The sequence below is a fragment of the Oculina patagonica genome, chromosome 13 (genome assembly GCF_052425735.1).
Source record: "Oculina patagonica isolate OP01 chromosome 13, crgOcupat, whole genome shotgun sequence".
Classification (NCBI taxonomy): Eukaryota; Metazoa; Cnidaria; class Anthozoa; order Scleractinia; family Oculinidae; genus Oculina; species Oculina patagonica.
Genome location: NC_135770.1, coordinates 34,314,956 through 34,335,324, shown reverse-complemented (window position 1 = coordinate 34,335,324; position 20,369 = coordinate 34,314,956). Strand labels below are relative to the sequence as shown.

The 20,369-nt window shown below is 39.9% G+C and overlaps 1 pseudogene across 1 annotated transcript; it reads left to right on the top strand.

Annotated features, from left to right (window-relative positions):
* The first annotated feature begins 1,991 nt into the window (after nucleotides 1-1,991).
* Nucleotides 1,992-18,153, top strand: LOC144637161 (uncharacterized; annotated as a pseudogene). The gene is made up of 12 exons (XR_013567674.1): nucleotides 1,992-2,200; nucleotides 3,977-4,267; nucleotides 5,072-5,324; nucleotides 5,819-6,040; nucleotides 6,651-6,981; nucleotides 8,523-8,969; nucleotides 12,666-12,849; nucleotides 13,387-13,659; nucleotides 14,255-14,495; nucleotides 15,203-15,424; nucleotides 15,959-16,704; nucleotides 17,580-18,153. The product of XR_013567674.1 is annotated as an uncharacterized LOC144637161 (transcript).
* The last annotated feature ends 2,216 nt before the right edge of the window (nucleotides 18,154-20,369 follow it).

The window sequence follows — 20,369 nt, the reverse complement described above, 5'->3', positions numbered from 1 at the left end:
AAACAAATACGGAAAACTTAATTTGAACTTCCACTGAGACCGGAAGAACTAATCCACTTATACTTGTTTATTTACATTTTTTTCACCCAAACGCACGTGTTTGAAAGACTCTTGAAACAAGTAGCGCTCTTAGTTAAAGTAGGAATTCTAGATCAAATATTTTAGCCTCTGTTGGAGGGGGAGACCTTTCAAGTCGATTGTCAGTTCAGCACAAGTGGTTTCAAGTCCTTGGCGATAATTTCCGGCTCGGCGTGCGCACTTCCGGTGCATTAGCCTATTTGGGAACGCGTGACGAGCCCATTTTAGGGGCGTCTAAAATGGCTTACGCAAAACAAGATTACCAGGATGTATGGTGAGCAGCAATATTGCCAAAGCGTAATCCTCGGTGTACTCACGTCCACTGTTTTAACGGGTTTTAACCTGTTTCCTGTCAGTTTGGCCTCTTTTTAGTCGTTACCATGTGTCACAAACGTGTTTGCGGAACGCGTTTTTATTGCGGGTTTCTTCGTTTGATTGCCGAATAAAAAATTGAATACATTTTTCTCTTCTGAAGTGTGTGCGAGCTGTTCGGATGTTTAATAATAAGTCTTTCCGACGATCACGAGAACAGCTTCTTCTAGAAAAACATGACACGTTGTGAGTCTCAACCAAACGAAGATTGTTTTGCCTTTAAAGCATTGATCGAACGCAAGTGCATCCCTACGTTGAAATTTTATTTCATCAGTTGTATCACATCCTGATTTGGAGTTTTGCACGGGAGGGGGCCTTAGGATCCCAAAGGGTATTATGGTGTTTGAGCTTCTGGAGCCGTTTTTGTCTGCACCTGGGTAGACTTTGACCATTTTGATCTAAAATAGGGTGTGTTTTGTGCATTCTGGTTCGGAATTGTGTACAGTTTTATTGATATTTTTCTTAACAACAGGGAACTTCAACCTCCTCTAGATCTTTTAAAATGTTTACGCAATTATTATAAGTGGAAGTCATTCCTGGGCAGTTGAAGACGGACACTGTTGCTAATTTAAAAACTCTGATCAAGGAAATCGATATTTTGGGGTCAGACCTGAATCAGGGTATCGAAAATGACATATTTTAATGTGAAAATAATAAAGTAAGAGTTTTAAAAGAGTGTTAAAAATCTGACCTCCACTAGAATTTCCGGGGGGGGGGGGGGGGGGGGGTAATTTTGAGTTACTTTTACGACTTACCAAAAAAGGGCAGAGAAAAAGTCATCTGCAATACACAGGATATTGCCCTAAGCGACGTTGGTGACTAAACGGATACTACAGAACAGGAAAAAAATGAAGGACTGTTTACTGTCTATAAGACGTTTTCTCAGGTCGAACGTACGATCGCAATATTAAAGGAACGCTTTTCATAACATACAAACAGCACGAACCGAGAACGAACCCTTAACAGGATACGGTAAAAGATAAATTAAATTTTAATCTGTAAGATAAAATAACTTTTAAACTCGATTTTCTTCCAGCCAGTCTCATTTCTTCCGCCCCTCCGTGGGGAGGGGGGGGGGGGTGGAAGCACTCCGTTTTAGAAAGAATTAACATTCAAAATGATACCCCGTTACCGTTCTAGAAACAGTTCAACTGCTGATAATTTGAAGCTTGCATGCGTTCAAAATATAATATGATACCCCGTTTTAGGGATCGTAACTAAAATTAATACCCCCATTTTAGATCGGGAGCCCAAAATCACGTCCCCGTTGGGCGGCACATACTCGTAGCTTTGGCATTATGGAAGAGTACCCCCCCCCCCTCTCTTTCGGGTTTCTTCCAAGGTCATGTTTACCGCCCACATCCTAAAACATGTTTAGTGACAGATTTGGAACTGAGACCGCTAGACACGCCTTGGGCAAGAGTCAACTGCGTCACGTTTCAACGGACGTCAACAGTGCTGAATTGCGCAGATCAGTTAACACCTATTTGATGACTGATGTCTTAAGCCGCTATAAATCTGTATAAATACAGCTTCGCTTTGCCGCCCAGTCTATCATTTTCCCGTTCGTCGACTGAGGAAGCTCTTCTTATTGTAGTGAACACGTCAAGAAATCCGAAATCTTTCAAGTTTTACAATGAAGACGCTGTTACCGGCTCTCGCTGGTGTGATAGCTCTTGCTTCTCTACTGCATTGCGTGGACAGTGCGCCTGTAATCGGCGATATAACTGACCCAAGAGAGAAGGCGAAGGTAAGATGACTAAGATGGTCTTGTAATTTTCTTCATCGACACGTGCACGTAGCTAAAAAACATACCGTTATCTAAGGTGCTTTCTTGTAAGGAAAACCTTCACGAACAGGCTGGACGAATTAAGAAGTTGAAATAGAAATTTGGAGCAAAATTGTTAACGGCTTCCTCAAGCGGCGCGTAATACGCGGTAAACACGAATTAGCTGAAAGCTAAAAATAGTGCGTACGTTCAAAGAGAGCTTCTTTTTAGCTACCGTTGTTTAACTAGAATACTAACTCGAGATTTTACGTTAGGATAGCAGTATAATAGGAAATTAAGTGGCCAAAATCCTGAAGCGAAGGCGTTTCTAGGTGCTCCAGAACGATCGCTAGCTCAACTAGAAGTTCTTCCTGAGTTTATTCATATTTATTTCGTGGTGTGAGTAGACGTGAGCAGATTTCAAGTGTCGATTTTCGCCGCTTTCTCGTGCCCACTATGGCTCGATCTATGGCTCGATTGGCGACTACCTTATTGTTACTTATTTTCGCGGGCACTTAATTTCGCGAAAATGGAACAGGAATATTTCGCGAGACTTAATTTTCGCGATTTGGCCAAAAATACGTAATTAGCATAATAAATACAATAGAGATCGTTTAGAATTAATTTTCGCGGGTCTTTAATTTCGCGATTTTCAAAAAATCGCGAAAATCGCGAAAATTAAGTCCCGCGAAAATAAGTAACAATAAGGTAGCTAACAAACAAACGTCCATACGAACGAAATTAGTGCCGATCTCAGTATCGTCGGCTTGCACTGCTGGCATCTGCGGGATGTGTTTGACGTACAAGTCGCACATGTAGGTTACTAGACTTTCTCAAAGTCCTTTTAAATTTGTTTTTCTGGCCTCGTGGTTGGCTGGGCCTTTTAATTTTTTTTCTGGCCTCGTGGGTCGTTCGCTCGCTTATCACTACGAGGTTTTGCTTTCATATCGCTCGCCGCCTATCATTTATACGAGGTCGACTTGGACAAGTCTAGTAGGTTACATATTTGCCGCGCCATCGAAAATGGGGTCGTTGTCGTCCTAATTCCGTAAGTAGAGATTTTACATTTTTTTCGATGTAGAAATTACTTTAAAGCTGAAAGAATCCTCTAAAAATAGTTAACTTTCAAGATCAGTGCGCCATACTTCTATAGCTTCCTTATCATTACAAATCTGTGATAGTCTTGAGATGCCAGGATCCTATTTTATATTTATAATTTTATAATTATATTCCCCTGGAACACCAAGATAGAGCGGTTTTCACTAGACTTTCTAAAAGTCGTTCGCTTCTCGTTTCCGGCTTGGTGGTAACCAAAGTAATCATTCTGGCCAATACCAAAGGACACAGACAATCCAGTGAACCAATCAAAACTCGAAACAAATTTATTTATTTATTATTTAAAAATACATGTAGCCGGTACGAAGCGCGGGAAAACGTGCGCGAGCAAGTTACGATTGGTTTTGGTTTTACTTCTGATTGGTCGAGAAAGTAGCGAAAGTTTTTTAAACCAATCACCAAGCGTAGTAATGCAAAAACAAAGGAAATACGATTTACTTTCGATACTCAAGTTTAAGTAATTTTAGTGAAATAGTTTTTTTTAACCAAAATATACCATTTTGTTTAGTTAGTTTCCATTAAAACTCCGTTTGCTCTCAAATTTCGATTTTTGATGTAAATACGTCCTTTGGCCTTGGAAGTTTCGAGGTCGCGCTTTTTATTGTGCAGCTTAAGTTTAATAGTTTATTATTTTCCTTTAAGGCATTGACATTGTTGGTAGATTACGGCTACCTTAATAAATCGGACGCTGAAGACGATTCGGCTGGAGGTGGCGCCCTTGACTCACCGGCTGTCGTCAAGGCTATAACAGATCTTCAGAAATTCGGTAGCCTAGCTGTTACGGGAAAACTCAACGATGAGACGCTTAAGCTGCTCAACACAAAACGATGTGGACTGAAGGACCCTGTTAACAAGCTGAAACCAGCTGGAAAAAAATCCGGTGATCTTAGTGTTGGCGAGTACTATCTACAAGGAACTCGATGGAATAAGAAGGTACAGAAATAGTACGAGTTTTAGAATTGAGAAAGATGTCAGGGCCGTAACCAGACTTTTGCCATAGACTAGGGCATGTCCTCCAGAAAATTTTGAAATCTAGAAGCTTTGAATTACTCTCAGAGACATTTTTTCATGAGGTATTTCTTAAGAAAAATCAGTATCGTTCAACTAGCGATAATTTTCCCAACAAAAAATATTTCGTTTTTTCATTTTGGGTTGAAATTAAGACGAGCAAGTGCCTCGTCTTGCCTCTTGCTAGTTACGGCCCTGGATGTAATGTTATCATGTTACGAGTGTGGGTAAAAGATTATAGCTCTTATAACTGAGCTACGGAGAGACTCGTGGTAAGCTAGGTCATTTAATAGGTTTACATGTATATGGTTCATAGAATTGTTCGCATTGACAAATTATTCTATGCTGAAAGCCCAAAATACCGGTCACAATTATCATTAAGGATATTTCACTCTGTTATTGGTAATAATTTTGCAACGTAAAGGCATGCAAAAACAAACGAAAAAAACCGACGTTTCGGTGTTTTCTCAAGGCGTGAAAACACGTGCCCTTTTTCCTTTCCACTTGATGGTAGAAAACTACATTTTGTCATTAAAAGTGTTTTGTTAAAAATCGGTTTCACAGAAAGGGAGATACAAGAGAAATGCAATGTCTGACCCGAATGGTAAAATTTTCCATTTAGCTATAATTGTTCATCCCTGTCCACACATTCTTTGATAAAGGTGCGTCTAAAAGTTAAGTTTGAATCTTAATCTTTTCCAATGTTAATTTATTTCAACTGTTCTGCAGGATTTGACCTATCGTTTCATTTCATTCACGGGCGATCTTGGTATAGAACAACAGAAAAGTATTCTTCGTAGACAGATACAGAAATGGGCTGAGGCCAGCACGCTGACTATAACTGAACAGACTGATCCTTCAGTCCCGGATGATGACGTCGACATCTTGATTAGATTTGTAAGACGTTACCATGGAGACCCATATCCGTTTGATGGTGAAGGAGGAACACTGGCGCATGCGTACTATCCACACAACAACAAAGGTTTGTGCTTTCCTGGCTTTTTGAATTTCTCACCTTTAAACAACAACAACAACAGCAAATATTAGAACAAAACTAACAAATGAAGATCAATGCTAACGACCACACCACCGCCAACAAATATAACAATAACAAGAGTTATCACGCAATAATTAACACTAATAAACACAATAAACAACAACAACAACAAAAGCAACACTCAACAAAAAAGCGATACTTACCAAGTAACAACAGTAGCAGTAGCAACAATGGCCACAACAACTTACGGCAACGAGCAACAAGCACACAGCATCAGCTATAACAATGATATAATAACTAGCTGGCGTGTCGTATAAAACGAAAAATTCACTTCTGTAATTCTAGGTAATGTAGGTTTAGTATCAAAATTAGTCGATTTTTTTTCGCTGGTGTAAAGGTGATTAAGTGTGCCGTGCACTTGTAGAATAACATCTATCCTAAAGAATAAGATTTGACTAAAACTGAAAATACGTTTATAGGTCTCTCCGGTGACGCGCATTTTGATGACGATGAAAGATTCACCACAGGAACAAAGGATGGCATCAACTTGGACTGGGTGGCGGTTCATGAGTTTGGACACAGCATGGGACTGGAACATTCCAACGTGCGGGAATCCATCATGTACCCTTGGTACAAAGGTTATATCCCAAACATCGAGCTTACCTATGATGATATCCAAGGCATACAGGCACTTTATGGAGGTAAGTTTTATTTTTTTTGATTTTTCAAGGTTTTTTCTTGTTTGGTTTCAGACGATTCTGTTACTTGCTTGTCAAAAACTTCTGTTTCAATTTCCACTGTAAATCATGCAGTTCCAAATTTTGCGCTAGTTCTTACGCGGCCTCGGTCTCGTTCCCAAGATTTCTTCCTTCCATCTCCAGCCTCCCTCTCAAAAATTGTCTAGTTTTGTTGTGAATCCGTGGCGTGGGACTGGGGAGAAGGGCGCCAAGCTTCAATCGCGAATATCTGAAGACTGCGCTTTGTACATCTCCCTTGCTTCCACCGGAGATCGTTTTTCAGTCTTCTAGCCTCAATCTTAATTATTTTTTGAAAAGAAAACGATAACTCAGGTGACTAAACAGCAAGCTGCAATAATTAACTTTCAAAATTGTCTTAACAATATTTTTTTTACATATTTTTTTGGTATGTCGAAGGCGAATCCAAAACAACGCTATTAAGTTCTCGATCTAGAAAGCTCAACATCATTAGGCCCAATCCTCTAGATGATATTGTTTCCCCCCCCCCCCCATATCTGGTTTCTCTAATCCTTAAGATTGGAGCCTTATCTTTATCTTTCTTTTCCACTGACAGGACCTTCAAAACCCCCGACAAAAAAACCCACCCCTGCCCCTACCCCTGCCCCAACAGATCCCCCCACGGCTAAACCGGAAACGCCTAAACCCAATGGAGTTCATCTGGCATGTAAACCCGGCACGACGTATGACGCCATTGTTGTCGAGGAAGACACTAGAGGCGGCCAAGTTACACATTTCTTCCATGGAGACTCTCTCTTTACGCTCTCAAGAAGTCTAAGGCGGGGCAACGTAAAGAAAGTGAAAGATTATTTCCCTGAAGTGAGGACCCCTATAAACGCCGCTTATCGCAACAAACAAGGGAAGGTTGTCTTCTTTTCAGGATCACGGTGAGTTTTCTATTGTTTGTCTGTGGGGGATGTTTTTTTTTGTTTAGGGACTGGTCAATAAGTACCAGGGGGGGGGGGGGGTGGGCCGGAGCAATTGGGAAAGTGGTGGCTTGAAAATTTGTGACCCACCCCTTTCTTCTGGCTCAAAACTGACTGACCCACCCCTGATAGGGGGTTGAAAATTACATGACCCACCCCAAAAAGTTCATTATTCTGTAAGGGGTTGTAGGTTTTTGATTTGATATCGGCTTTTAAGGTGTGATTCCCTACATACACTACCCTAAATTTCGCTGATGGACACTGCTGTTCGGTATACCTCTTTTTCCATTTCTTAGCACACCAAAGAGGGAAAAATTTGGTATACTAGTTTTTTTTTAACTTTTCCACATATTTGTGTGTAAAGGCCATGGGAAAATTTAGACACAAACATATGGGAAAACTAGAACAGTACGTAACATTAATTCATAAACAATTATTCAAGAATACAGAAACACTATCTTCAACCACTGTCTATAATTCATGATTGCAAAGTGTTTGAGAGAAGAGTTTACTGGTGAAAGCCGGAGGCTGAAGACAGACAGGCAAAACTGTAATCACAAGCCATCTAGGGGGGTCAGGGGGGCATGCTCCCCCGGGAAATTTTTATATTTGGGCCTCCTGAAATCGCTAGAAAATCATTTAAAACTGCTCACTGCGAGAAATTTATCAATTTATACTGATATAAATAAGATGACCCACCCCCTACGTGTAGATCAAAACTACATAACCCACCCCTTTTCGAGGGCTCAAAAACTGATGACCCACCCCCTTTCTGCTCCGGCCCACCCCCCCCCCCCCTCAACTTATTGACCAGCCCCTTACTGAAGCCGTTTTATATTCTGAATTATAATGAAAATTGGGGAACCAAACCAAATACTACTAGATTCACTGAAAACGGCCAATCAAACCTACATAATTTATAAACAGATTGTGGACCACTGGAAATTTTTGGATTTCGAATGGCACTTTTGGCAAAAAGTAAAATCCGAAGGGACAAAAACGCTCACCTAAATTAGCATTCATTCACAGACACATTCATTCCCATTCCTTAATTTTAAAAGAACTGTTTCACGATATTTTACAGCATTTCTTTTGATGTGTTAAATTACTTCGAAATTTAAGGCAACCTCAAAGTACTCTTTTCAAGGTAGAAAAATCCCAATGAAGTAACACTGAATATTGACAAGATTTATAAAAATACGATTGTCAAACTTGGTAACTGGCCGATGACGACGACGACGAAGTAGCTAGAATAATACTGACGATAGTCTGGTGGTACATCAAGAAAATACCCTGCAGCTGTAGATCGAAATCTGTTTTTTGACGATTTTTCGAATATTTCCGACCATTTTCCGAAGATTTCCGAACAGTTTTCAAAATGTTATCCGAAGGTCGTACGAATGTTTCCGAACTTTTTCCGAACCTTTTCCGAAAATTTCCGAAGACTTCCGAAGATTACCGAAGATTGCCTATTTCATTTTATTGTTTGTTACTTTAAACAGGTTTTGGGAGTACAACAAGCCAGATCCTTCAAGGTACAATGCAAGGAGACAACTACAAAGAAGCGGCTACATAACTCAATACGGTCTTTCCTGGGAGGTCAGAAACATGGACGCGGTCTTCACCTGGAAGAAAAACCAAAAAACTTACATCTTTAAAGGTTCTAAATATTGGCGATACAACGAGGTTAACCGCAGGATGGATAGTGGATACCCAAGAGACATCCAAGGAGGCTGGCCCGACCTTCCTGACAATATTGATGCAGCGGTAACCTGGTCGAACGGAAAAAGTTACGTCTTCGACGGGAAAGACTATCTGAGACTTAAGAGTTATCCAGAAAACAGAAAGGTGTATGTTGATCGTGGATACCCCAAAAATACCGCAGAAAAGTGGATGAAATGTGATTCCATTGGTGCCCTGGCTATAGGAGCCTTGGCAGGCGAGCCTTGAACAATTGAAAGTGAACATTGATCGTAGCAAATACAGTGAGTTAAGATACATTGGTTGGTTTAGTTTAAGGCCCGACTTTAGACTCTACCTCTGTGTTCTTCTAATTGTTTTGAATGGAATATTGAGGAATTAGATTTCAGGGAATATCTACATTGTAGCCTTCCAACAAAGACAACATACAAATTTATTTTAATTTCTTCTTTTTTTCCACCCTGAGTAAAAAAAGTACGATATGTTTATTTTTGTACATCTCAAAATTAACTTAAATGTTATTGTAACATAAAGAGGATCTCAGTTTAGTTTAAGAATCTGTTTTACATTGCAACCGAAAGTATTTAGTATTTATTTGAAATTTGTTGTAAATTGCACGTAGTTTTATAAGAAACCCAGAATAAAATGGTAAAATAAAGTTATTTTTCTTGCTTAATTTATGTATGCTGATCAGTTTTGGATTTTTCTTCGAGAGCTTCTCTCGGCTCTCGATAGCTTTGAACTTGAGTGTGAGTGATATCTTTTTACATCTTGCTTGGGTTACCCTGGCAGTAGAGTTACCCTAGCTACCTCCTTGTAAACAGGGCCGGCACTGCGGAACTACACTTCTGGTGACAGACTTCAATAGGCCTTATCACGGTTTTCGACGCCATCTTGACGAGTAGGCAAAACAGCGAACAGCGTCAATCATGCGAGAAAAAATACAGACAAATGTATGGGGAAATTAAAAACGTAATTGAACGCTTTCTAGTACATCAGCTACATCCTTCAAACTCGGCAAATAAAAACTTTTGCCTAGTATCTTACCTTTACAATTCATACGTTGTCCAGAATTCAATGTTTGTAAAATATATTTGCCGTCAGATTCCCATACAAACACCGTTATTTCTACTCGCTTTGCCTACTCGTCAAGATGACGTCGAAAACCGTGATAAGGCCTATCTGACCGAAAAAACTTTCCTGGAATATCCCTATGACCTCACACCATTTATTCTCCCACTGCAAGGCATCCATTGCTAGTTTAGTCCAGGTTAACTTTTTCAGACGCGTACTACACACGGTGGCTTGATTGTTAGAATAAAGAAGTTCTACGCTCAGTTTTAACTAGCAGGGTAGCTCTTGTACTGAATCGTACTGAAAAATGGGTGAATACACCTCATTCCAAAATGGCAGAAAATACATTATTCTTTTGCCTTCATGTTAATTGACCCCCATTGCCTCGATCACATCTGCAGAATTCATAAGAGAATCTTTGGCTTAAAACGAGGCAATGCGAGCCAATTAACATGTAGACAAAAGAATCATGTATTTCCGTCATTTTGGAACAAGGTGTAATGTATGGTGGGCACTAGGACCGAACCCATCGGTTCTCGATGAGCCATGCATAAACAAGACCCTTCAACATTTTACATTCGATCAATACTGTGGAACCCCCGAAGTAAGGTAGCTAAGCTGAACGGATCGAAGAAGATACAAAAAAAGTGTTGGTATTTGAGAATTAGCTACAATTTAATGTTCACATTTGAACCGTGTCATGATCTGATATCACTGCCCCGGGCACTGCAATTCCGAATGTGAACTGATTTTATTGTGTCTGTAGCTTCGGCTGAAAAAAAAAAATGAAAAAGGTGTATTTTGTTCCCCCGTTTTGTTGCGCAGTCAGGTGTGAATATATATAAATTACTAGTGAATAGCACTCGGTACTGGCCTTCGGTTGACTGTACGTTTACGTTGTATTTTCCTTAACTTTGCAATTCTCTAAATAAAATATATATATTTCTTGCGCCGACCACGAATCATGACTTGTATTGCTAATTGCGGGCATCAAGTGTTATTGCTTATTCTCTTTTACTTGTATTTAAAACTGACGCACAGATCTATGGCAAACTTGCTGTTAGGTATAAGTTCTCAGTAAGAAATAAATTATTTCCTTTTAAACCGTGTTATAACCGCTATGTTTACGCGTAAACAACCGACCTCATCGCCTGATAAAGACTAGCAGTATTGCAGTCGAAACGTCGCAATCAACACCTCAAAGCGATTCTATCGTGAGACAAACGAAAACACGTTCATTCCTAATATCATATATTGCTTTTCGGAGATCAGGTTGATCAGATCACTCACATTTCACAGCGCGCAAAATTATCTTGTAAAAAAATCAACTTAATCACTAAATAGGAAAAATCAAAAGGCTTCTTCATCATTTCCAGAATGTTTCTTGCCCGGCTGAGAGCAATGCACGTTTGGATAAATTAAATATATGTGATATATGTCATATATAGTATATATATGTAACGTGATTAGAACGAAATATTTGGTGACGTGCATAGAACAAAATGCATACTAAAAACAATGCGCTCTTTCATGGGAACTATTTATAGCAAAGACACGAGTATGAGCTGAAATGCTATCCTTAAACATTTAAAGAGTCAATTGAGAATAACATGAATAGTTGAAAGTACTGAAAATAGACTTGCGAGCAGTCTCTTACTTTTCGCGAAAGACACAGACAGCGAACACGTGAATGTGAGAAAGCCCATAATTATTACTTTTTTACCCATTTCCACTCGCGTCGCCTGAATTGCGAATAAATCAAAGACCCACTGCTCACTATCAATGACCACGCTATCCGGAGGGGCGGGGGTACTACTCCCCACAAAAACCTATACCCAATATGTGCCGCCCAACGGGGTCGTGATTTTGGGCTCCCGATCTAGAAAGGGGTATCAATTTTATAGACAATTTCTAGAACGGGGTATGATATTTTGAACGCACGAAAGTTTCAATTTATCGGCAGCCATTTCTCGAATGGGGTATCATTTTGGATGCAAATTTTTTTCTAAAACGGGGTGCTACTTTGGAGACCCGGGCGGCACATACCCACCCAAAACATACCTGAGTACCCCTCCCCCTCTGCAAGACAAACATTCTCACGTGTATTGGTCTCAGCGGCTATTCTCATATCACGTGCAGTTGACAGGACCACTGAGAAAACCGAAAAAAAGCCGCGACTTGTTTAAGGGCGCACATCCGATGTTTATTATAGAATAACAATGTGTTGTTTGCATTGTTAAAAAGGGAATACCGAAAATTAGGTTATAAACTAAAATAACTACTAAACTCAGATCACCACCGCCGCAAAAAACTTCACTGGAACAAATCAAGCCCTTTCCAGACGCGACGCACGGATGGAAATTCTAGAAAAATAACCTTGTCATAGTCAATCATAGTCGTATTACTCCATTTGGCACGTATCGGCGACCTTGGAAGACAACTGTGATATTCTAGGGGCATCTATTCGCATCAAATTCGATACTAGCAGGCCGGAAGGGCTTAATTTCGCAATCCCCTTTAGTGCATGTAATGCAAGAAGAATGAATGAAAAACTACACACCATGCACCCGACGAGGGATATATTTTTCTTATAAACTTTGGTATCTACTTGTAACTTCATAATATACTCATTCAGTTTTTGTTGATAGTGATGGATTGTGAAGGCGACTCATCGAGTGATGCAATATTGAAAGAAAAAAAAATTCATTTTTGTCACTAGTGAACATAAACCACACCAAACGTAGGCCGTAGAGTGATGTCAGTCGGGCGGGAACATGCTGTGAAATTAATATCAGTAGAAGTGACCGAGTGACGTGAGGGATTGCCAACGCCTACACGGCATACTCTGTTATGTTGTTATAAATACCCAGCTTGACTCTGTATGCAACACAAAATAGCATCACTGAATGCGAACGAATCAACTCACCCGGATTTAAGATGAACAGACTTGTCGTCTTTTTGATAGTGCTAGTCGCTCTTCTGAGCTGCGTTCACAATGCTCCTGTCGGTCGCCAGAGAGGAAAGAACAAAAATAACCCCAAAAAGGCTGCAAAGGTAAGACAGACATAACCTGGTGTAGGTATCAGGGGCACTCAACAGATCGTTTCGGTAAATATATGTTCGGAAGACCTATAATTGCCTACGATTTTCGAATTGAAATGAGATGAAATATTGGAGATTTCAACAGCTCAAACTTTCATGACATGGGGAAAGTAAAAATGTCGTTTTGGGCATGAAAAAAGGCCAGCTGCGAGTTTCGAGAACGCTACAGCGGCTCGAAAATTCCGGTAATAATATTTCGTTCCCTAAAATTTTCTGAAGCTTGAAAGTTCAGCTAGCGTATCCGAAAAGATACACTTTTCTTAGTGTTTAAAAATAAGGCTTTAAAAAACGCACAAAAAGGACACTTATAACATAAAAACGGTGTTCTGACACCTATTGTAAAATTTTCTCGTTGAGTGCCCTGTATAATGAACTATAATTTTGTAAGAGCACAAAGCAACAACCTTTTCCAGTTTAATTTTCAGGTCCTGTAGCAACTCAAATTTGGAAAATAATAACCTGTTTATGTGTTAATCGATTCTCTCCTAGGCTGCAAAATTTTTGCTCAAGTTTGGCTACTTCGATAATTCCAAAGGACAGGACAGCGCTGGTGCAAATGACCCAAGTTCCCCCGCGTTTAAAAATGCGATCAAGAGACTCCAAAGATTTGGAAATGTTCCGATGACAGGAATTCTCGACAGCAAAACACTCGAGTTAATCAGCAAATCACGATGCGGAGTAAAAGACCCGAGCCTTCCAGCCTCAAGAAAGAGACGAAGTGTCGGAGAATTTAACTTGCAGGGTACCAAATGGCAGAAACTGGTGCGTATGATTTTACCTATTGAATGCTTTCATCCATAGGCCGGCTATGCGAGAAATAGTTTAAATAAATAAATAAATAAATAAATAAATAAATAAATCACTTAGTAAATAATAAAGATGGTAAATTTCAAGCTCGGTGATAAATAGTGAAGAAATTGTTCAACATGACACGAGCGTGGGACAAAGAAAAAATATGAGTCCCCAACGGGAATCGAACCCATGGCCTACCAGGACAAGACAACCCATGGCCTCCCAGATACCGGTTACCGGTTACCCTCGATTCCCGTCGGGGACTCAGATTTTTTCTTTGTTCCACGCTCGTGTCATGTTGAACAATTTCTTCACCATGTTCACTCACAATAAATCACTTTATTCAACTGCCAAAGTATTTAGCACTGATGTGCTAATTGAAGACACTGTAACTGAATAGATAAACAAATATTGTATATACTGATATTTTAAAGAGAAATTTGATTTTGGTTACGATTTGACTGTATTGGTTGAAAGTGTCATAACCAGGTGATAACGTGATTTAACTAGTACCTTCGATTTATTGGATTTTTTTCTCATTACTTTCTTTCTTTTTCTGTTTCAGGATTTGACTTACAAGATCATTAACTTCACCAAAGACGGCATTTCACCTGATAAACAAAGGCAGATCTTCCGCGAGGCGCTGGACATGTGGCAGTCGGCATCCGGGATACGAATAACAGAGGTGAACACCGGTGATGCGGATATTCTAATCAGCTTCGTCACCAGGACTCACGGTGACAGATATCCATTCGACGGAGAAGGAGGGACGCTGGCTCATGCATTCTTTCCTCACAACAATCAAGGTAGGGTCTTGTACCAGTTAATACGACATAAAGAAGGACCGGGAGAAATGGCCCTCCGAACCTATAGTAACCCTCTAAAAGTAGTGATAAAATTTCACGGTTTTTTAACATAGCATGGAAGTAACGAAGCGATAAAATTTCATGGTTGTGTTAGCAAAACCAGTCAATTGCCCAGGGTATGCCCGGGAAGTGTGGAATTGACTGATACATAACGACCCTTCAATTGTAACGATCACAAATGAAGGTGGCTTGACTTGTTACGTTGTTAAGAGGCAGATGAAACAGTATGATTGAAGCTATTGAAAACTGCGCTGATGTTTGAATTTATGACCTGTATTCCAATGGCAGCGCTTATGATATTACTCTATTCTACTATTTATAAATTCTTTTCAACGAGATTTCTACTTTTAATTTCTCCATTTATTCAAAACAGTAGTAAGAAGTAAGTGTTTTTTTTTTTTTTTTCAAAAAACAAACTTTGGTAAGCATGCCTCACGGCATGACATATTCCCTTAAATTCGGGGTTGGGGAGGGGCGGGGGAGGGGGGAGAGGGGGAGCTTGTCATCAAAATAACTTTTAAGCGCCTGAGATGTGGGGGAACTGACTTATTTTCAGGTGGATTGTAATTATCGGAATTTTACATTATTTTTCACGCTGCGACAACAAGATATTTAGACGAGCAAATTTCCGCTGTCATTTTATTCAGGTCTCTCCGGTGACGCACATTTTGATGACGATGAAAGATTCACCACAGGAACAAACGATGGCATTAACTTGGGCTGGGTGGCTGTTCATGAGTTTGGCCACAGTTTGGGTCTGGAACATTCCAGCGTGCTGGAATCAATTATGTACCCTTGGTACAGGGGATATGTTGCAGATATTAAGCTGAACGATGACGATGTCCAGGGAATACAGGCCTTATATGGAGGTAAGGGTTTAGTTGGGTATGTGCTTTTAATTAGGTTAAGTAATTAACCACTTTTAAAGTAAGTATGATAAGAGTGATTTTATCATAAAGTTAAAACGCTAAAAAAGTGTTAAAATACATTTTAAAAACTCTAAAAAGCATACGACGTTTCATCGCAACTGTACGCCATCATCAAGTCAAAATGGATGGTGAAAGTTGAAATGACTCAACTGTGCCTAACTGTGTCGGTTAGGCATAATACTCAAAGCAAAACAATAGTAAAAGTACCGAAAGGATTAGAACTTTTAAGTGTTACTTTGGGTGCTATGCCCATATGACACATAAATATTTTTTATCGTTTCACGTTTTATATTCTCTTGTTTCAACTTTCACTATTTTGACTTGATAATGGCATAAAGTAGCGCCGAAACGTCGTCTGCGTTTTTAGAAATTTAAAAATGAGTTTTAAAACTTTTTTGGCGTTTAATTTTATGATTAAATCGCTTTCCAATTCTCTTCTGTATAGTAATGACGTTTTTTCTTGTACATTTACAGCAAATCCAGCTAGTTCCACAGTATCACCAACTACCACAGAGAATCCAACCACCACAGAGTTACCAACTACGACTGAATCACCAACTACGACTGAATCACCAACTACCACAGAAGCACCAACTACCACAGAAGCACCAACTACCACAGAAGCACCAACTACGACTAAATCACCAACTACGACTGAATCACCAACTACCACAGAAGCACCAACTACCACAGAAGCACCAACTACGACTGAATCACCAACTACGACTGAATCACCAACTACGACTGAATCACCAACTACGACTGAATCACCAACTACGACTGAATCACCAACTACGACTGAATCACCAACTACCACAGAAGCACCAACTACCACAGAAGCACCAACTACCACAGAGGAGCCAACTTCCACAGAGGAGCCAACTACAACTGAAGCACCAACTCACCGATTCACCCACTACCACAGAACTACCAGCTACCGACCTGACCACAGTGGAACCAACAACAGCAACAATGCCGCCCACGACGGAAAATCCTTCGGAACATCCCGCTTGCTTACCGGAAATTCGATACGATGCTGTGTTTGTTGATGCAAATGATTTAACGTACTTCTTAAAAGGAGATCAGTTCTGGACTGTTAACAGTGTTCTGGAGAAAAGTGAACCCAAGCAAGTAGGAGATTATTGGCCTGACGTGATAACCCCTGTGGACGCTGCCTATCGCAACAAAAGAGGCTCTATTGTATTTTTTAAAGGGAAAACGTAAGTGATAAGCATTGCCTAGTTTTTCTGACAATATATAATAGAAAATTTTAGTGCTCGATTCAATAGCAATTCAAAAACTCGTGCTTCGTCAAACTCTAGAAACAGCAAGGTAGACTTAGGGTTCCCTCCGTTTTCTCTGTGTGCTGCCCTCAATGAAGCAATGGCATTTTTAAGAAATCATAAAAAATGAGAATCTCTCCGGTATTTTTCTTCTTTGCCAGAGTAGGAACACTAGAAATGACGCACCGCGCGGCCGGGGTATAGACTTTGAGGAACAACTTCAGAATTCAGAGCCACTTTGCTCCAACTCATTTACATGTGTCGAAACGCTTTGAAGAACGAGGCGCAACGCAGTAGATCGTATTTTTATTCAGTGATCATGACATGCAAATTAGTGACCCTGTATTCTGCAATTTAGCAGACTTTGGAAATATATATTAAGGTTGGGGTGCCGCTGGGACTCCATAATTCTTACGCTATTCCAGACCATGTTCATCTGCATCAGCTAGACGCCAAAACTTCCTACCTACTTACTATTTAGTCTAGTTGCTATTCTCCGGAACTACATCAATATCACCTAGAAAATGATTGTACAATTCTGTTTTCATTAGAACCAGTGGCAGATCCAGACCTTCAGATAAAGGGGGGGGGGGATAAAAGGAGGGGTCCAGACCCTAGAATAGGGGGGGGGGGCACTCTCTCCAAAATAATTTTTATCGGCCTTTCGGGTAAAAATAAGGTGGGGCCCCGGGACTCCGGGCCTTTCCCCTAGAGCTTTCCCCTGGAGTAGCTAATCAGTCTTATCCGACAACTCTTCTCAACTATTAAATCACTGGATGCTTTGTATAATTGTTGTTTAATTTTCTCTACAGTTTCTGGGAATACGACAGCAGCAGGGGATTGGTACGAAGTGGATCAATTCAGCGTCTGTATGGATTACCACGACGCTTTAGTAAAGTGAACGCAGTTTTCACGTCACAAGAAGATCAAATAACCTACTTTTTCAAAGGCACAAAGTACTGGCGCTACAATGAGGCTATTGGAAAACCAGCTAGCCGTAACATGGAGCGGATTCGAGGAGATTGGCGAAAGGTAAAAAATATCGACGCAGCGACAAAATGGATCAACAAAAAGGTTTACATCTTCAAGGGAGAGTACTATTACAGGCTGAAAAGCATTAAGAATGGAAATATTTCTGTGGACAGGCGATACCCTCAACGTATTGCTAAAAGGTGGATGCGGTGCCCGAAGCAAGCAAAAGACAGGATGTCTATCGGAAGCCTAGATTCTGAACCATAAATGTACATGATCATATCATAACTTGTTACAAGTCCGTCTTGAAAAAAACCACTGACTGAATAGTTGGAAAAATGTTGTACAGTTGGAATTATCTTATTTTACTAGGCGAATTATTAGTCAAAAATAAAAACTGCGTTCTCTTCTTAATTCTTATTTGTATTGAAAAGGGTGGGGCTTAGCATGCGAACTTCCTTCCCAGTGGTGTATTGGGTGAAAAAATAATTGAAAGGCCGAGCGCGTTGCAACCTCGTTTCTAGGGAACTAGTCATGCAAATAGTGGTCTTGTCCTATTCTCTGATCACCCCGTTTACTATTTTTTCACCCTGTACCGTACAAGGAAGCATAGCTCTTAGGGCTATGTCCGTTATCTTACTGCAAAACCCTCTACTTCTTCAGGATATAAATATACTAAACCGATTGGGCGTTTTAGTGAGGTTAATTCAATTTTAGTCTATAAGATTACATAACTGGAGGAGTCTAATCCTACTTCTGACGGCAAAATGATAGTTATAAAGCCATCGTGTTTCGCCGTTGTTACGATTTTGGTCACATTTTGGCATCGCGTGAGAAAAACCGCCGACTAGGCGGGACATACAAAAAAAGTTAGTCGACAAGTATCGATTGCAAAAATTTCATAATACTTTCAGAAAAAATTATTTAAGTCTATTGAAATAATACTAAACAGTAAATCTGCATGGCCTATAACGGACACAGACGTTGTACCCCTGTTTTCCCCATGTCATAGACTTGCATCGCTTTGCGCATTCCCGAGAACACGTGCAGAACGACGTCAATGATGCGAGTCAGCTGGGCTTGTCCCAGGCTTTTTTGCGCCATTTTTTTTAAGGAAGTTGTAAAGATGTGTTACTTACTTCTCCGAATACTTCTGATAAACATAAGTAAGCCCTCGAGGCCCTTGTCGACGGATTGCAAAAAACCGTTCCCTTCATTCTCTTGGCAAACGGATTTTTGCCGACCTTTGGGTGCTTTATTGTTTGTAGCGCGCCACACAACAGTCGAAGATCCGTCTCAGGTCGCAGCAATTTTAATTGTTTATTTATTTTTTCGTTCGTTTGCGTTTGATAATTGAATAAAACAGTGTCTTGTTACTATGGGTTCAACAGTGTGTTAGTCGGTTTATAAACTCCTGCCTCAAGCAATTGATCTAAGAATATATCGCTCAGAAGACTTCTGACTGTGTTTTGAGAGGTAGTGATCACCAGACTGCATTATTTCGTAGTAATTTTATATGAGAAGTTCTAGATATCCGCTTTGTTGACAGTTAAAATAATAAAATTGTGCTTTTGGTAATATTAAAGTATCCGTAATTCCGTAATAGCGAGAGTCCGTAATAGCGGGAGTCATTTCCAGTCAAACCTCTTACGCCGGGGATCTAGATTTTGTCCGTAATAGCGAGTGTCTGTAATAGCGGGTTGTCCGCAAGGCGAGAGTCGACTGTACAGGGAACCACACAACGCAGAGCCGGTAGGTATGCATGTCTCCTGTCTGAATTTCAAAGTCTGTCATGTCGCAATTAAGAATGATTCGCATGTCGCTGTCGGAATTCCATCATTTTGTCTGAATACGGACGTGGGTAACTAATACACAGAGCAGGAGTTTCTCAGGTATTTTAACGACGTGACTAACTTCAGTACACAGAGCAGGAGTTTTCTCGGGCACTTAATTTCGCGGTTAAAACGTTTTTTTTTTTAAGAAAACGAAGTGACTCTGAACCCAGTACACAGAACCGAAGTTTCCCGTGCATTTTGAAAGATCCGTTAAAATAAATTTAATCATTGGCAGTTAAAACTGTTTTTATTCATCACCGATGAAGATTTCTCGACTTACAAAATTAGTTCTCAGCTGATCCAAAATTTCCATCACTAAAACTATTTCTCCACCAACTTCTTGATCTTGACGGGTCATTATTTTTGCACTGACAAAGTGAATATATGAAAGACATATGTGTGACTTTAAAACATTGCAATAAAATAGAAAATAATTTTAAAAAGGCTAAAAAGGGATAAAAAGTTATAAAGATCTTAAAAACAAAACGTTTTCGACCCTAAAGTCATCATCGTGTTAAATGAACATTTACATTCAACTTGGTTTTGTGTTGTTATGTGATTCTCGAGGGGAATAGTTTGGCGATAAAACAGTGCACCTGTTTTGGGTATACGTTTTGTATTTAAGATCTTTATAACTTTTTATCCCTTTTAAGCTTTTTTTAAATTATCTTTTTGAGCAACATTATGACAAAATAGAAAATGTTAAAACCATCTTGGTTTAATTTTCTATTTTATCGCAAAGTTTTATAGTCAAATTGTTCAACAAATCTCTTCTTCTACATATATGTGAATTGT